We start from the raw sequence: 19,674 nt of genomic DNA, 5'->3' as shown, positions 1-19,674 counted from the left end.
ATCAACATTATACCATGTAGGGGATAGCCAACATACTCAAAATATCCAAATCAATAAAGTTATTGGTGAAAATTTAAAAAAATGTGGGTTTTATTTTATAGAAAAAAACATACGGAGTTTATGGCCAACCCAATATGTGATATCTGAAGTCCTAGTCATTGTTTTGCACCATAAGAACAGAGGCCACATTCTAAGGACGCCAGGGCAGAGAAGTGGAAGAAGCTTGGATCTCAAACGATTTAAAGGAGTTGCTAAACCAGGCCTGAACAGCCTCTTATTTGTTATTTGGGTTTTTCTGTTATATACAGGCAAACTAATTTTACAAAAATTGGTTTCAACATATTTCTAAACATTTGCTAGTCTACCTATAGTTGCTCAAGTCTTTATGAATTCACAGATGCCTATAAATGCATTTTTTATATCTTCTTGGAGAAGTATACCTATATAAATAAAAAATGCTGCCAATGCCATTCTTAATTTTTATTTGTTATTTTGCAATATTTTATATTCATTTGACCCCCTTTTTCTTCTGGGTTGCATTCAATCAGATACAACTTAATCCATTGTTTTATTGTGTAACCATCTGTATTACTTTGAGCGTAGAAGTAAATACTTTGTGGGGCAGTGGCTGGGAGAGAGTTGTGTGAACTTGATCTTAGTGTCTTCAGGAATTAAACCCACCTGCATTTATTATACCAGATAGATTTGCTATTACTTCTATTACTTCTGTATACCAACTGTTTTTACTGCCAATGGCTGTTTGTGTTATTTCTGCTTTACCTGAGGTATAGATTACGAAGGATCAGGATACCACCTCACAATTTTCTCTGTGCTATCCTTCTTACTCAAACCTAATTCACCAGTTTTCAGGTCAACCTATTTTTTTCCCCTTTGCAATGCTTCGCACATGATGTGCCTCATTTACCTACTTGTCACCCTTCAGCTCTCAGCTCAACATTTACTTCCCCCACTGAGTTGGACAGAGTGGATATATGGTTTTGGCATACCATCTACCTTTCTTTATAGAACTGAGCACAGATGTAGTTTTTTGTTAACTGGTGAAATTACATTTTTAATGTATTGCCATTTCTCTCCAACCAGATTTTAAACTTCATCAAAATAGGATCTGTGTCTTATTTCCTCAACTTCCTAGTGCCCAACACAAATCATGTTGCAGAGTGAGCACTCAGTAAATAAAGAGAATCATCTTACTCATGCAGAGAAACATGATAATTAACTAAATATGGGCCAGCAGAGAGACAGTTGAAGTTGCATGTGAATGTAACACACTTGCATTCTAAAAGCAAATGCCAGGAAGTGGAGATTGCAAGGCATACCTCAGAAATCTTGCAGGTTTGCTTTCAGACCATCACAATAAAGCCAGTGTCTCAAAAAAGCCAACCATAATCTTTGTACTGGTGGAGAGTTTTGCCTACAATTTGTAAACATGCAAAATCTGTGAAGTGCAGTAAAGTGAAGGGCAATAAAATGAGATATGGCTGTACCTACACTGGCATTCTCAGTTCAATAAATCTGTAAGTAGTACTTCTCAATGGGAACTGAAGATTGTTTAACAGGTTTTGTAAAATACTGACTGTGAAGGTGGGAAAGTTAAGTTTAAAGTTTAAAGACAAAAGGAGATAAAGTGATGAACAAGTGAAATAACTTAGAAAGTAAGTGTAATTAAAGTTGAAGAGAATAAATAAACCAAATTCAAGAAAATTTTAGACATGTTTTTCTGGTCTGTATGCCACCCACTGAAATTCACTTTACACATTACTATCACAGTTTTACTACTAAAGAACAGACCTGATAAACTCACATCTTTCCAAAACCCTTTAAGGGCTCCCCATAAACCACAATAGGTGAATCACTGCTTATTATTGAGTATATCCATAAACTGAAGAATTAATTTATATAATTTATTCTTGAAAGATTTTATTGTTAGGTATTTAGGGAAAACTTGATTTTCCCATTTATAATTTCAAGTAATTCACAGCTTGGTGTAATAAGCATGAACTTTAAAAGATTTCGAATGAGTCCAGGCATACTTCAACATCTAACATCCCACAGGAGCTGGCAATTTAACTCCTAGCTGGATTATTTTCATGTACAATGTCTTAATTTTCAGGGGTTCAAATCATGCATGAAAAACTAATTTTCTTTGTTATGTTACAGGGCACACTAAGTACCACAAAGAGACTGCAGAGAGTAAATCAATTTAGTGTGCAGAATAATATAATGTGAATTTGGTTTCAGATCATAGTTTGGGAATATACCTAATAACCTATTCTTTTAATTTTCTTTAAAAAATGTGTTTGAGGTTGTTTGGGGGTTCCAGTTGAAGATAGTGGCAGAGGATAATCCTAGCCTCACTTCTTCCTTCGAATGCACTGAATCTGCAGCTACGTACAAATGACTCAATCTCCTCTGGGAAAATTAAAATAAATAAAACAAACAACAATGACAACAGCAACAACAACAAAAAAAAACCCTAAACCCTGAGCAACTCCAATGCTTCCGGCCCACCTCATCATAGCGGGAAGGAGAGAATGGGACACAATCTCCCCCCAAATGCCACCGCGGTGCAACAACTCCTTCAGGAGGAAACTCAGTCTCAGCCCCAAGCTGCACCTGAGAAATGAGCCTCAAACATCAAGCTTTGAGAAACAACCTTCACAAGACTGTAAGGAACTGAGCATGCCCCACACGGACTCACCTGGCCCAGGGGATCGTGAGGAAGAAGCCGACCCTGAAGAACCCAGATTTCTGTGCACGAGGTGAACAAGGCCAAGGGCAAACCCTACTGCATTCCTCAGCCTGAGGGGCAGACGTCTCGGTACTTGAGTACACACCTAGGGGACTGCTAGCTGGTGAGCACCATCTCTGGCTCTCCCTTTGCCTCTCTCCAGCCAAGAGTCACCTTCTTTTCTTTTTTTAACAATATACTTTTTATTCTTTGCCCCGCGGGAACCATCTGCACGCTCCCATCAGTAGCTTTTCAACCGCAGGTGCCATCTCTGTGCTCTCCTCCGCGGGCACCAGCTGCTTTTATTTTTAATTAATCTAGGCTTTTATCTTTCCTTTCTTCTTCCTGCTGGGTGTTACCTACACACTCACCCTCTGCCGTGCTCCAAAGGAGAGCCTTTGGCCTTCGCACCTGCCGGATCCTGGGGTGGGTTTCGTTTTGGTTGTTGTTTTGCTTTACTGCTTAGGGGATGCTCCTGGACTAACTGGCCCTGGAGGAGCTGGGCATGGGTCTCTGGTCTCCCGAGACAGCGCTTGGCGGGCTGCAACCACCTGGGCACTGAGCAGAGCTTGGGTTGGGACGCTGCCCTGGACTTGCTGGGAGAAACCTGTGTGTGCTGTCCTGGAGCTGGGAGCTGTGGAGTCTTCTCATGCACAAGGCTGGTGAACGCATCTTTGGGTTAAGCTTCTGCCTCACTCTAACTCGCCTGTATTTCCTGGAAAGGAGCTTGTATCCTGTCTGGTGCCCCAGTTTTGCAGCTACTGCCAGGGAACACGTCTACCTCGCCTGGCTCTGGTGGCCAGTGGGGCTTATGCTTCCTGGCGTCACTGTACTACAACCAAGAGAGAATTCTGAGATGGATACCATCCCCAGGGTACAGCAAGAGACAGCAGACCCGGGAACCACAGGCCTATTAGCTTGTCTTCCTAGCTTCTAATTAAATACACATTTCAGGGCTGACTAATAATCCTTTCCAGAGAGTTCAAAGGTCTGGCGCTGTCTTCCCACTCTGCCCCAGCCACCTCCAGAATGCCACAAGTATTACTACAACTATAGTGAATAATGTATTGCATGAAACTAATATTGTATGTCACCTGTAATCGAAAAATAAAAGTAATTGTTTTACAAAAAATAATACTGTATTGCATATTTGAAAGTAGCTACAAGAGTGGATCTTAAAAGTTCCCATCATAAGAAAAATATTGTAACTATGTCTGGTGGCAGATGTTAACTGGACTTATCGTGGCAATCATTTTGCAATATATACAAACACTGAATTATTACATTGTACACCTGAAGCTGAAACCTTATGTCAATTATGCCTCAATGAAAAAAAGGAAAAAGTAATTTGTTTGAGCTACACACTGTTTATTGGGGGTTAGCAACAATCGTGAATACTGACTCCAGCTGGTGAGCCTCAAGTAAGGACGAACACTTTGCAGGTTTTCAATAAGCCCTTGTCGATTTTCATTTTTGCTCCAGCACAGTTGCCTACTCATTATGATATATACTGACGGACGTACTCAGCAGACCTCTGCTGAAGACTGGTTAGGTATGATTAATGGCCTAAAAATATTAATCTAATTTTCGTCTTCTGGAACAGATGTTCAGCAGGAGAATGGAGAGAAAATACCTACCAGCACAGCACACCCAAACTTGCTGTTTTCTAGCAGATAGTAAAACTAACTCTGGATAATTAGTAACTAGAATATTAAAATAATTCTTGACAAGAAAGTCATGGTGAAAATATATAATTTCTTCTTCAGAGTTTAGGAGCTAGAAAGCATAATTTTATGTTACAGAAATATTTGAAATTTCATTAGTTCTAAATTAAAATGACAAAAGTCTGTCAATGAACCACAGGAAACTTATCTTCCAGGTAATGAAAATCAAATAAAATAAGCAACTACAAATAATACAAACAACACATTTATTTAGAAAAATAAACTGAAAATGCTGTTTGTTTGTCTGGTACATTTTTCCATGAAGCATAGATAAATGGCTATAAAAAACTGTTATATGTCAAATACAAATTACAAATGATTTTTTTCAGAGAACAAATAGATGTTAAACATAAATGTTTAGTGTACAGTTCACTGTATTTGACTTCTTGGCTGTTAATGATAAAAAATGATCTTCATTAAAAAATTTGATCCCTTTTTCATTCATTTGACCACACTGCTGCTTTTTCATGATAATTCTGTAGTTGTTGTTTTAATCTGAGACAAGAACATTATTTTTTCAAATAACTGATTTTTATGGAAGAAAGAGAAATCAATATATGCAGAATTCTTAAGTGTTTCCTTTTTAGACTCCTGCAAGAAACTGCTTGTTGTGGTCTCAAAACTCACGGGACCATCTGTGCAAATATCAGCGCACATCATTACCCTGAATGGAAGTGACAGTGCAAATATTCGAAGTGCATTGAGAAATAATCAGTAAGAACTGACCTCCCCCCTCTCTCAACCAATATGGAGTGAAGGATTGAATGCAGAAACTTTTCAAGCAATTGACAACAACGCTGCTATTCCATTATGGCTTTAAAAGTGTACACACGATGGCAAACATCCTCTCTGCAAACAGCAACATTCTGTCCTAATACTGTTCATTGCTGCAATGCTCCTCTGCTTGTTCAGTTTCTCTTTGTCTACATTTTTCTTTTGAAATGCTGAGTGATTCTGGCTAGAGGTATCTCCTATCTCTACACTTTTACCTTCCCAAATGATAAATCAATTGATAATTTACTAGCTTAATTCGCTGAATATACATTTTCATGGGTTCCTATCTGGGAATACTTATTTTCATGGTGAAGTAAGATGGAGCTTGTTTGGTTTCTGTTTTTGTTGGCTTGATTGTTTAGTCCTTTTCATCTATTTTTTAAAAAAATCTTCTTGGTAATTTCTGAGCGAAGAGATTTAAGGCTGTGGCTTTTTCACCCCTAGGGCTCTGCTCATGGCTGTCAGACTAGAGGCAGATGATTTTATGCAGACCGTATCCGTGACCATTTGTGCTCCGAAGTTCAGGGGGTTTGCTGCTCTAAGATGGACAGGTTCTTGGTTATTTCAAAATTAGATCTGGCCTCAAGAAGTCATAGTGATGAATCTGAAGTGAGAAAAATGAGCTGACATGCCTCCAAATAAAGATTTTCCTTCCATCCTGAAGGAGCTGTCAAAAGAATGAAAACGAAAGACAAAAGATCAGTTTAAATAACAAGTGCACTTCAACAAAAACATAAAAAAATGTGTTAAGAATGAGGCAAGCATTTGTTAATGCGTAATTTAAAATTATTTGAATTATCAAGAATATTATTCTAAATGTCTAGATATATTAAACATATATTCCACTTAAATTTTATACATGAAAATAATGTGATGTTAGTCATCAAAATTTACTAGTAGCATACTCATATTTCAAGTAAAAGATCTATCTTTGACAGTTTTTTTTTTTAAATCCTCACTCAAGGATATGCTCACTAGTTTCAGAGAAAGAGGACTGGGGGCAGCAGGGAGTAGAAGGAGAAAGAGACACATCGATGTGAAAGAGAACACGTGGATCTGTTCCTTCCTGTACCCATCCCAACCAGGGATTGAATCCACAACCCAGGTATGTGTCCTGACTGGGGATCGAACCCTCAACACTTTGGTGCACAGGACAATGCCCAACCAACTGAGCCACCTAGCCGGGGTCTATTTCTGACAGTTTTTTTTTAAACTTCAGAAAAATTTGCCCACTTGTAAATGCACCAAGTTCTCAAAGACTATATATACACTGAAAATGTATAAAATATCTTGAGATATTTATATATTGAGAAATATAGGAAATGGTTAATCAATAAATCATTTTTATCAAGGTGGAGATTTCATTTAAAAACAACAAAAAAAGAATTTAAAAAACATGTTGTATAATATAATCTTCCATTGCATTCTATATTGTCTAAATATATTATCAAATTGCCAAAAGGATATTCTTTTCCTTGATGCAGCAGAGATGCCAAAGAACTATTCTTCCTTCATGAGTATCTGCAATTCTTTAAAATTAACACCTTAAAATAATTGACATCCATATTTGTAACTAATGAATATATTTTTTGGAAAACAAAAAGAAATAAACTTAGCCATAGTTCTCACCCTGCCCACCCAACATCAAATATGCTTAGCACTACTTAATATGGAGTATGTCTATGGCCTTCTCTTTATTTATTTATTTATTTATTTATTTATTTATTTGATTTCAGAAGCTAAGGCTTTTGTTAAATTTTATTTTAATTGTTGTTGCAGTACAATTTTCTACCTTTTACTCCCATCCCAACCCAGCCACCCAGCCCTCCCCTTCTCCCTCCCATTTCCACCCGCCCCTAGTTTTTATCCATGTGTCCTTTATACTTGTTCCTGTAAACCCTTCCCATTTCCCCTGACATTTAGGTTATGATGCAAAAGGACATACTTATGCCATGACTCACTAGAATAGGTACAGAAAGTTATTAAAATAAACCTGGTACCATACTTAATTGACTAGTAAATTATTAGAAAAGTCAGAGACAGAGAGTTATGGCTTTAAGGGCATGTATAATCCCTAAAGTCCATCTGAGAACTCCTTTCTTAATCTCTTCACTTGGAGGTAGGTGAATTCCAAACGCACAGTGCTTTCCTCAATACAGAGACACAAACATACCGCAAACATACCCCCAGGCCACAAAGTAAATCAGTTAGTCCTTTTTTGATAAACCATTACCATTCTATTAGATGAATAAGAATTTTTTGTAATTATGTTACTCCCAGACTAGCAAGACAAAGTTCTAAATAATTTAAATAATCAAAATGAAAAAATAATCCTCCCAACTCCAAGATTATAACTAGAAAAATCACCAAACACAATTAGTCAATGTGTGTTGAAGGCACACTCTGGCTCATCATAAAAGATTTTCTGTGAAAGATACAGAAAGAGAAGACAATCTTTCATCATGAACTTGCTTACAAAGATGTGAAAGATATTGTTAAGTAAGATGGACAGTAAAGCAAAGCAGGGATGGAAAGGGAGTCATGTCTTACTCATTAATTCAGCAATCCTGAGCCTGGCCCGGTAAGATCAACAAGATCGTGAGGTGTCTGAACATCACAAGCAAAACTATAATAGTGCAGGAGGTGGGGAACCTTTGAAATTCTGTGTGTATCCTTTTCATTAGTTGGCAAAGAAAGCCTTTCAAACTGTGTGTATTAATCCCAAGGTCTGGAGACAGGAGGAGGAGGGGTACCTAGGAGCTGGCTAAAATGTATAACCCCTGATCTCCAATAGTCAGGGCATTCAGATTGGCTGAGTGCCCACTTGCAGCTTTGGGCTCCAGTGTATACAACAAACTTACTAACAACTTTATTTCTTCTACACGTGGGACACTTAGACTAGCTGGGTGCCTGTGCCCAAGTGTATTTCATAAATAAACTTATCTCATTTCCACCACACATGCTGTTTCTTGCTTGAATTCTTCTCTTGCAAGCAAGGCAAGAACCAAGGAGGAGGGGGAGACCCCATAACTCGGGTCTTCCAGGTAATTATCAGGACAGAGGAGTGGGGAAGGCTGGACTAAACTCATGTAAGCTGTGCTTAATCCAACGTGGGAGGCACCACTTTCATCTGCCTATTTATGCCATTTTTTTATACTTTAGAAATATTAGCTTCCACATGTGGAAAAGAAATGGACACTAAAGCTGTTACTAATATATCAGCAGCAATCACACAATAATATTTTGGGTTTATGATTAAATAAACAAATATGATAAAATTGTACAAAGATGGCTTTCTGCAAATATATAGGAACATAATTAATGTAAATAGGGCAGAGATAATTATATGTGCCAATTATATTTTCATACTTCTCTGATATAGGGGTCTTTAACAGTCTTCATTATTGTTATAGCTTACTGAAAAGGTGAAACAATCTATCATTCAGTCAAAACTATGTATTTTGTACCTACTGTATACCGGGTACTGCTCTAGGAACCATGAATACAAAACTCTAATTTCTTGGCCTCCAAGGAGATTAATATTCAAAGGAGACATACTAATATTCATGATAAAAGATTTGTGCTACAATACATATAAGTATGAAATAAAGAATAAGCATAGGAGAAGCCTATAGAAGATGGCTTCTGAACTGAGATTTGAGGAATGGGTTGGAGTCTGCAAAAGTAACACTTGTTAGTTTTGAAATAAAGGTATTTTAAACAGAGAGAACTGCCTGGGCAAAGGCATGGAAACAGGGGTGGGGCGGGTACGGTACTATCAACACTGTGTAGCATAAAAATGAAGGGAGAAAATCAAGTTGTTTTTGGAGAGTGTCTGGAAGAAGCGTGGAAAGTACGATGGTCAGGGAGAGGCAGTATGTACAGCAGACGTTTACAGCAAAGGAATGGTGAAGATATCAGCTGAATCCAGTGACTAAGCACTCAAGCTGCAGATGCTTTCTTAGTGGCAAATTGAAGAAAGCAAAATAACCCATCTATTCTTACTTAAATAAGGGAAAGCTGGAGCGTTAGGGGCTCCAGGACGCAGGTGCGCACAGACAGGCACACTTAAGTCATCATGTGGGGTGCTGAGGATCGAGGATTGCATGAGTGTGGCCTCAGCATCTGGTGTGGTGTGGGACTGAGTCAGTTGTGAGACCCAGAGCTGCTGCCCCAGCAGGAGGCCCAATAAACCTGTGACCTAGCGGCAGGCATGGGTGTGCAGGAGTCATGAACTGGCCCCATGACTGAACTTGGCCAAGCCCTGGCTACCCCCTGCCCCAGCCAGGAAAGAGCCAGCACAGGGACACTGTGCTGCTCTGTGCTATGTCTCCAATGGCATCTGCCTCTGGGTCCATGGTGAAGCTCAAGCAGATTCTGGTCCTCGACCCTCCCATAGCCTCCCATAACTGTAGGGTTCAAAGACCCCTATGCAGATAAAGTCACTACAAATCTTAAATTGCAAAATCCATCAGATAGAAAAGTATGTTTCAAAGTGAAGACCACAGCACCTCATCAGTACCGTGTGTGGCCCAACAGTGGAATCATTGACCCAGGGTTCATGATGACTGCAATGGATTCTAAATTGAGATGTGTTTTTGAAACGCTCAGTGAGAATGACAGCTTGAATGGTAAGGAACCCAGCAAAACTGTTCTGATGAATGCATCTAAACAAGATGGACTCACACCAAAACCATGCAGTGTTTCATTCAATGATACTAAAACAAGGAAACTCATGGAGGAGTGTAACTTCTCCATGAAACTCATGGAGGAAACTTCAGGGAGAAATGATGAAGAGGTTTAAGACTTGAAAACATAGCACACTTGGATAAACCTGGATCAGCCTCAACTGCTTCCTTCAGAGATAATGTCACCAATCCTCTTTCCTCACTTCTTGTAATTACAGCCATTTTCATTAGATTCTTTTTAGGGAAACTCATCTTGTAGAGTGAAGCATGCAAAATGCTACTTCTGGCCCTGGCTGGCGTAGCTCAGTGGATCGAGCGTGGGCTGGGAACCAAAGTGTCCCAGGTTCGATTCCCAGCCAGGGTACATTCCTGGTTTGCAGGCCACAGCCCCCAGCAACCGCACATTGATGTTTCTCTCTCTCTCCCTCCCTCCCTTCCCTCTCTAGAAATAAATAAATAAAGTCTTTAAAAAAAAATTAAAAAACAAACAAACAAACAAAAACACAAAATGCTACTTCTTTTATTTTCTCTTGATCAGAAAAAGATTTGCTTACTACCATTTCACTGGTAGTAGGGCCCAGAGTGACCAGTTGTATGCATATGTACAGTGTCATATTGTCTTTAACGATCTCTTATGGTTAGAAAATAAAAACTAAATGTTCAGCTATTTAACAAACTATATATTGCCAGATTATCATTAGCAGATGTCAGTTGCACATTCAGTCCTTTATGAAATTCATAAATAAAGAATTGCTTTCTTTGTGAGTTCAAGAAGTGTTTATAAGAGTTCAAGAATTGTTCAGAATCTTATAAATGTTATTGTAATAATCCCTTTAAATTTTATCTGTTGCTGTTACCTCTTGAAATATGATTTACTTAGATCACTAATCCTGCTCATTCAGAAAATGCCAAGAGAGATTCTACAGGGAAATGTTGCCTTTCACAGAGTAAACTTTCTCCTTTACCTTTGCTAATATCATGGCAGAATTTTTCTTGTCCTTTGTAAGGCCATTGTTGACTGAGTTTTTCATCATTACGATCCTGTCCTATGGTATTTAATATGACAAAAAATATAACTTAACAGATTCTTGCTCAATAAATAAAAGATTTGTTCATTTTACATTTATTTAAGATAAGAGCTAACATTATTTATGAATCTTCTCCTGTTCCACCAATTTTTTAGGTATCACATGGAAGCAGATATTTGCCTCACAGCCCTCAGTGATCATACATTAAAAGCAAAGAACAAAATCTTCTAACCAATAGATGCCTATATATGCTATCTGGATGCTAACATTGGGTATTAATGGAATGCATTTAATTCTTACTGAGTTTTGAAAATTTGTTAGATATCTGAGCCTCTCCTTATATGGTACTGGATGTCACATTTACCCTGCCAGCCTCAGGGTCAAATATATATTTCCCACTGAAGAAAAGCCCCAAAGAACTTCTCATGTATAATTTGATAATTTTAAAAAATCCATCAACTTTTGTTAATAGGTTTTAAAATACAAACTTTTTTAAACCTTTACATGTGTTGTATTTTTGCCTCAAATATGTAGATGTAATACACCATCATGTTTGTACAAGTTAAATAAAGGTACTCAGAAATGTGACAATGACACATAAATCACATACACCAAGATCCTGTATAGCCATCAAGGAAGTGTTCATGGAAATGCTGTATGTCCCATTCTTCAGATCAGTGGTTAATTGCTTCATTTTGTTCAAAAGGCCTTTGCTTAAAATGAATTATAATTTTCTTCCCTTTTGGAATGGAATAGGTCAAAGTTTTCAAGTACTGCAAGGGTCTTTTTTTTTTTTACATCCTCACACAAAGATATATTTATTAATATTTTTAAGAGAGAGGGGGAGAGAGAGAGAGAGGAAGAGAAACATCAGTGGGAGAGAGAAACATCCAGAGGTTGCCTCCAGAGAGAACCCGGACAGGTGCTGACCCGCCACCTTTTCTTTGGGTGTAGGCCACAATGCTCCAACCGTCTGGGCACCCAGATGAGCACAAGGGTCATTTTTTATGGTAAATTTTTTCCAGACACAAATGTGATATGAAAAATATGAATGATACTAGACAATTTTACACAGAGTCATTAAATGTCTGGTTAATTTATGTAAGCACCATTTTTTTTTCAAACTTATCTTCCTCATGTGAAGAAGGAAGGCACTGTTAGGGACTTTTATTGCAGTAACATAGTCAAAAGTTGAAGAGGCTAAACCTATGTCAAAAGGCCCAAGTTTCATGCGTGCAGGGAAGAGTTCAAGTCATGAGATTCCCCAATATTCAGATCCCGGTGTCTAATGTGGATGCTAAGCTGTGCCCCTGAAAAGCATGTCCTTTGGGGCCTCCCCTGAATAAGGGTCCTTTGTCCCAGTCACTGGGGCTGAGGCTGCCTCAGTGTGTGTACTCAGTGGACTCGGAGGCTGTGCATCTTTTGCCCACGGTCTCCTGTATGTGGCTCTCGATTTGGCCCTCTGTCCAGTCATGCCCTCTGGTGTTGGGGATACTTTGTTCAGGTAAAGAGCTGAGGCATCTATGGATTTTTGACCGTATGCTCGGCTCACATGGAGGCGGACATGTGGCAAGTACGGTAAGCCCCTACACTGCCCCCTCCAAGCTGCCCACCAGGATTGTAGCAGGGCCTCCGCCCTCCAAACTGGCAGGGTGATGTACACCTATAGATGTCCATGCTGTCTCCACACAGCCACTGCTGCCACCTTGTGGGACTGTGGCATCTGTGACTATGTAGGGGGCCTGCATAGGTAGAGTTGTCAGGTCTGGCTGCGGGGCAGCAGGCAAACTGGTAGCTGTTCAGTAGTGGCAGAATAATTGGCCTAAATAAAGGCATAGGAAGTCACTGGTCCCAAGGGTGTGGAGCCCAGGTCAGGGCTGAGTGCTGCTCAGGCACCAGACCAAAGACATGGTAAGGGCCTGGTGACTTAGAGGGGTAGTAGACCCAGGATAGAGTGGTGAGTGATGGGGATGCATGGGCTAAATAGACGGCACCAGGTAAGGAGGGCATCCAGTAGGCACCTTGCTGGGAAGAGGGCCAGGTAAGTGGAGAGGTGTGAATGCTTGAAGCTCTTGCAGTGGGCAAGAAGGCTGCCACCCTAGAATGTATCCCTGGTGTTGGGGTCCAGCACCCAGTAGCTTCCTTGTCCAGGAGGCAGGCCTCATGGGAGATCTTGAGAAAGCAGTCATTTAGCATGAGGCTGCAACAGTTGCTATTCCGCTGCTTTTTGGGGGTGGTTGTGGTAGAAGGGGAGAAGCTCGGTAATGAACCTGTAGATGCAGCCCAGCATAAGGCAGCTCACAAACCTACATGATAGCCCTGGTGATGAGCACAACATAGCTGTAGGGCAGGTTCCAGGGCTGCAGGGCTGGAAGTAATATCCTTGGTTACTGAGAGCCTTCATTACCCAGTCAGGGCAGCATGATTTTAAAATGTCAAAGGTGGCAATCAAAGCTAAGGAAAAGCTAAAGGTAATACAAAAAGTTTGTCCAAACAGCAGTATTTCATAATTCTGTATTTATTTTGACCTCAGTGTAGTTTTTGTGATTATCTTTCTTATACTCTATATTTATTAAGTATAAATATATAAATGTACATACATGAATCACACATTTTATAAAAATATAATCACATATGAATGAATCACGTATTTTATAAAATAAATATTTATATATAATATATATTATTTTAATTATGGCACAATGTATTATGTATACTGTGTTTGCTGCATTTTAGTAGGAACTATGAAGAGACCAAAACTGTTACCAAAAAAAATCTCTTATATGCCCCATTAAACTAATAGCAGCAATGAGTTTTCATTTAATTAGGTTAAATGAAAATGAATGGAATACCCTCTATAAATGAGCTATAATGGCAAACATAGAAAATATAAAAGTAAAAAGTTATATTTCTATTACATTTAAACATACAGCTGAATATTTATTTGACACTTTGTTATATAAACCAATGAAGGATATTCTTGCCATTCTCCAGATAAGAAAATGATGGCCCTGGTTAGATTAAGTCAAGGTCAGCACAGCAAGCCAAATCTGCTACCCTCGCACCATTCTTTGGGCACTATAGCTACAGAGGTGAATATTTGGGATAAACAGCATGGCCCACATAAACTAAAATATTTATTGTTCTCTCCATTTACAGAAAAAGGTTGTCAATCCTGTTTGAATCTAATTTACTTATTAGACTGTTACTTATGAATCTGACTTTTTCCAAATTGATTGTGGATTGTTTCAATAGCATTTATTGAGTTATCTATATTTTGCTCTGTTTTGACATGCTATTCTTATGTAATAATTCACATACTTGCATGGCTGTATTTTTGGGTGAGAGTCATTCATTTCCTCTCTAGTATACATTTCAGATTCAGTTTTTTAGCAAAATTACAAATTCCATAGACTAGGACTGGATTTATAAACTAAATGAGGCAGAATTGGCATCATTACAATATCAAGTAGTCATATCAGAACAATTTTGTTATTTTTTTTAGTTTTTTTGTTGATACATAGCTGCCATTTTGAATTTTATTGTGTTAAAGATCAGAAAACAAAGCCTGTTTGGTAATCCAAATTCCCAAATATTAGTGTTTTATAATATGAATGGAGGGATAGCAAAAACACTTCTCTGAAAAGAAAAATGACCAGAATTAACTTTCTACCTCTGTTTCTATGGAAACCTGACACTGGTAGAATGTCAGCTGTATTACTATGCAACTTTGCTTATGATAAAATTAATCCTGATTTGAAAGCTGCATCTGATCTAGTAAGACTGTGAATGACTATAAATATCTTCTGGGATTTCTAAGGGTGGTAACTGGTCATGATCTTTTCTATGAATATTGAGAAAATCAGCTTGAAGAAGATTATTTTAATAAGAGGAAAATGAAATTGCTAATTCTAACATTGTGTTCTTAGTTGACACAATTAGTTTCCTCTCATGAATTGCCTATGAAATATTGAAAGTATAAATGAGAGTCTATGACAGCTGCCCTGCTTACCTGAGCCCAGCAGCAGTGCAAGTACTGCCTAATGAATTTGTATATCCATAAGAAAGACATACTAACCAAGTGTGTAGGTAGTGCTTTATGTATTGATGTAAGTGTACATGTGTCTGACAAAGCAGCCATTTAGAGAGATGATATTTAAGTCTTTCAGGCTAGATGGTCATTTTCTAAAATAGGTTCCTGACACCCTGAAATATCATGCACCTCAGAATTGCACTCCTCATCTAAGGTAGCACATCAGACGATGGCATTCAATAGCATTAGTTCCAAATTACTAAGGACAGCAACAAAATTTATAGAGTTCAGTGAAAAATGAAATGCAGGGCCCTTGCTCAGTGTCTCTGCTTTTGTTATTTGCTGTTTAATGTCATGCTCCTTCTGGCACAGGTTGAGGGCAGACCTCTATAAACCCTGGGGCTCTGCCTTGCAAATCACAGTACATCACACAGGTGCCAGCGCTGTGTCCTCACTGAGACAGGGCAGCAGTGATCTCCAGGTGTGGGAGGGAGAGTGGGTGATACATGCAGTACCATGCCTGACAGGAAGCTTCAAGCCCCCAACATGTTCTCTATTATCCCATCAGATTTCACTTACAAAACACAAATTCAAATATAAAACTATCAAGACAGCAATTGCACGTCATGAAACCCTAAGGTAGGAGAGCCATGTGCACAGTGAACATGCTGCTTTTGAAGACAGGGCTCTGTGCAGTTGCAATGGTCACAAACCCATGAAGCTGACCCAGCAAGTCTGTCCCATTACAAAGCCTTAGACTGAAATTCAAAATAACAAAAAACAAAAGTCCAGCTTGGCCTGATACTATGCTTTATTGTATTTGATTTTTCATTCAATAGTAACCACAAAAATGAACATAAAACATAAGGAGTAACATAAAAATGAGTTTAAGGAATGCATATATGGGCCTGTCTGAAAAAAGCCCAGCCATTGTTAATATAATGAGTATGGCTTACACAACATTGATGTAACCTGGAAGCCAAGGAGAGTAGACTGGAATGTATGTGTATAAACAATGACAACTTCACTGTACTAGTCAGTGGAGGTGGTAGATGCCACTGAGTGAGCATGTGTACTGTGTGGTCGTCACATTCAAAATGACTGAGCAAGTAGAGCAATGAATCTGCATCAAATGTGGTGTTAATCTTGAACACTCTACCATGGAAACTATTTGGGTGATTCAGAAGGCCACAGCTATGGGCAATTGGTGATTGGCAACTTTATCACGACAATGTACCCACCCATATGTCTTGTGCAGAGTTTTTTGGTGAAATATCAAATCACCCAGGTGACTCAGGCCCCCTACAGCCCAGATTTGGTGCCCTGAAACTTCTGGCTTTTCCCAAAACTAAAATCACCTTTGAAAGGGAAAATATTTCATACTGTCAATGAAGTTCAGGAAAATATGATGGGGTGGCTGATGGCAATTGGGAGAACTGTGTGAGGTCCCAAGGTGCCTACTTTGAACGAGACTGAGGCATCATTCTCCTACATACAATATTTCTTGTATCTTGTACCTTCTTCAATAAATGTCTCTACTTTTCATATTACATGGCTGGATACTCTCTGGACAGACCACACACACACACACCAAATATTTTAATTCATTTTATAAGTAAATTAAAAATGTCCACTTAAGATTTAAACACTTAAATAGAAAAATAAATATTCATCTACTGTGTAGTCTGCCCCTGAAAACTTGACCCTTCAAACCAAGGAGATAGTTTATAAATTTCAGGTAAGTACTTTGTTAGTGTAGTAGCACAGGTAGCTAGTTAGTATTGGTGAAGGAATAGAGCAAATGGAATCAGACATTAAACCTAATAAACTAAGGAGCCAAATCAAATATTAAACCTGCTTCACCAGGAAACTGCAGTATTGACTGGCTCCCCAGGAAACTACCTCATCCTCTGCCCTCAGGACTTAATCTCCTAGCAATCCTCAAGCAATGCTCATGAGGGCAGGAAGAACCTCTGCAGGGAACAATTTAGCCTGATACTGGGGTTTTCCGGGACAGGAGTCGGGGGCACAGGGGAAAACTCCTTTGTTGGGCATGTGCTCAGTAGAAGACAAGGTGCTGCAGAGCGAGGTAAGCACGTGCACAACAGAAACCAGATGACGCAGCAGAACTCTGGGGCATGCACAGTAGGAGCCAAAATGGAGACATACAGGGGTGGAGTCCAGTCTGAGGAAATCTGGGAGAAGAATCAGATAGATGAAGGCACGGAACACTGGAAGATCCAGGAAAGGGACCAGCTAAGGGGAGGACCCAGCATAAGCCCAGGAAAAACTCAGAAAGTAGGAGGGACCATTTGAAAACAACCCTTCTTGTTCCCCAAAACCAAGAAAGTATACGAAGGATTATCAAGGATCTCAGAGCAGTGCTGCAAGAGCCCACTCACCCTCTACATCCCCGAGGGCATGTTATTTCTCTTTATCCCAATAAATTTTGCCATTATTCTTAAACTCCTGCCATGCATGTGCCCTTTGAAATTCCTTTCTCATGACACTGCAAGAACCCATTTGCACTGGCAACAACTTGACAAATGAATTTGGTGAAATTGTCTAAAGAAATTAGTTATAGACATGAATAAAAATACAGACGTTCTGTTCCCTGGGGCACATCAGCATTCACAAGCAAAAAAAAAAAAACTACTCTTATGACCTTAAACTGCATCATTTTTTCCATATGTAATATATGCCCATGTAGAATCACATCAGCTTGGAAAAGGGTGCTTTTCAATTATTTTGCCAATTAATATAATTCAGTTTAAATAGGTTTGGTGACATAATTTTTAATAATTATAGAAGTTATATTTTATGAAAGATATAACACTGAAGTTCCTATGATGTGGTAATTTTTAAGATACTAATAATATATTTATAATTATTTTAACATATATTTCACAAAAGACTATTGAAAAGCATATCTCAGAAGCCTAGTTCAAAGCAGTTTTGGGATATTTTGTCAACCTTTTGAAAAAAATCTTTTTATTGCTATATAAATGTTACAATTAAATATCATAATTAAAGTCTCCCATAAAAAAGGAATAAACGATATGGAAAAAAAGCAGTATTTTTCATCCTTTTGGATTCCAAGTTAATCCTTAAAGAAAGCCTTGAAGACAGACACTTTCTAGAAATCTTTTTCTACTGTTTATTATGGGCACAAATGAACCAATAAATTAATTAGTCAAGACTTCCACCAATGTTATGATTGAGCACTAACTCCAACCACCTGAACAGCATCTCTTCCACAGGATATAAGCAGTGTATGCTTGCTTACTGGCCTCATTCATTCATTTATTCATTCATCTAAATTGTGTGCAGCCCTGTGGTATTTCCTTAGTATTAGCTAATAACAAACTCAAATGTGGATAGATCAATTAGCAAATACTTGTGAAATTCTTAATATAGTGCCTGGTATGATATCATAATTCTGGAATCTGGGGTGCAAAATTAAGTTCCATCCCACAGTACTTACAAGGACCTGGACAAGATAGTTTTTGAGACTCAGTTTCCTCAACTATTTAAAAAAACAGGATGAACAATATCTACTTTGCAGGGTTGATGAAGAGATGAAGAAAGTAAATGAGAACATAGGTAAAAAATGATTTTACAATGTTCATGTTTTTTCTTTTTACAGAGACAGAAACATTGAACACTTTTTTTTGTAGAGAATTAATTCCATAAGAGTGCTGAACAAGCTATCTGAAAATAAAGAGCTCAAGGCTTGTTGGTGCACCGTGACAGGAGAACTGCCGTGATTCTCGTCCCAGCCCTCCTACCCAAAGGTGGCTGCAGTAGTGGATTTGCACTGAAATAAAACCAGAATGGAAGTAACTGTCTGGTCCTCTTCTTCTGTGGTTATTAACAACATCAGCATTGGCCATTTTGCAACCAAAGACTTATACATACATTGTAATACTGAATTATTTTAGGGCAATGTATTACAACTGTAAAAAGTACCAAAGCATAAGTGCTAAAGGAACCAGTTTAGAAAAACAGTCACCAGGATACTTTGTCCTTTTCTCCATGAATCCAGTGAAGCCCACTCACTGATGATATTTACTTTATACTCTGAGGAAGCAGAGGGATTTGGCTATATAAAATGGGGATGTTTACTTACCCTGGGTCCCTTGTTACTAGCTAATGGTGTTCAGAGGACAGTTTTGTTTTTGTGGGTGTTTTTTTTTTTCCTGAAAGTAACTCTGCTTTCAGAATGTTTTCATTAACTTAGGCCAAGAAGGGATTTTACTCATGCTAATGATTATAAATTCTTTTCTCTGAAGCCAAAAATGTTCTATAAACCCCTTCTCCTAAATCTCTTCCCCCCCTTCCTTTTAATTTACTGATGTGCTTTTAATTCACTGATGAGCATTGTAGAAAAACAGTTGTAGCCAGATTGGAGAGCACTGTGAAATGAATGGCTGTGATATGTATCCCTCCTATTGGCAAAACTCCTTTGTGTAACTGCATTAAAGCTTGCCAAACCTAATGTTAGCACATGCATGTTCTAATCAGTTCCATCACAAAAAAGGCAGACTAGAGAAAGGCATTTTTTATTTCATGGTGGAATCAGAGTAACTTCAATCAAAACAAAATTAAAATGCTAGCATTACTCCCTCCTTCCTGTTTAAACATTTCTGTCCAATGATTTTCAGTTTTGGTTTTTAAT

At 38.5% G+C, this 19,674-nt stretch overlaps 1 protein-coding gene and 2 pseudogenes across 2 annotated transcripts in view; 1 reads left to right on the top strand and 2 right to left on the bottom strand.

Annotated features, from left to right (window-relative positions):
* Nucleotides 1–4,715: 4,715 nt before the first annotated feature.
* Nucleotides 4,716–19,674, bottom strand: part of PRR16 (proline rich 16) — a 254,780-nt gene continuing 239,821 nt past the window's right edge. For both annotated transcript variants that reach the window (XR_006785571.1, XM_045838038.1), the window contains exon 3: nucleotides 4,716–5,914. The gene's annotated coding sequence lies outside the window, so the exon portion shown is untranslated. The remainder of the gene's footprint in view (nucleotides 5,915–19,674) is intronic.
* On the top strand, nucleotides 9,583–10,194 carry LOC123818112 (annotated as a pseudogene).
* Nucleotides 12,512–13,367, bottom strand: LOC123818059 (annotated as a pseudogene).

This window comes from Phyllostomus hastatus, unplaced genomic scaffold, assembly GCF_019186645.2.
Source record: "Phyllostomus hastatus isolate PE091 unplaced genomic scaffold, TTU_PhHast_1.1 phas_contig_254, whole genome shotgun sequence".
Classification (NCBI taxonomy): Eukaryota; Metazoa; Chordata; class Mammalia; order Chiroptera; family Phyllostomidae; genus Phyllostomus; species Phyllostomus hastatus.
This window is presented reverse-complemented; position numbering and strand designations above follow the sequence as displayed.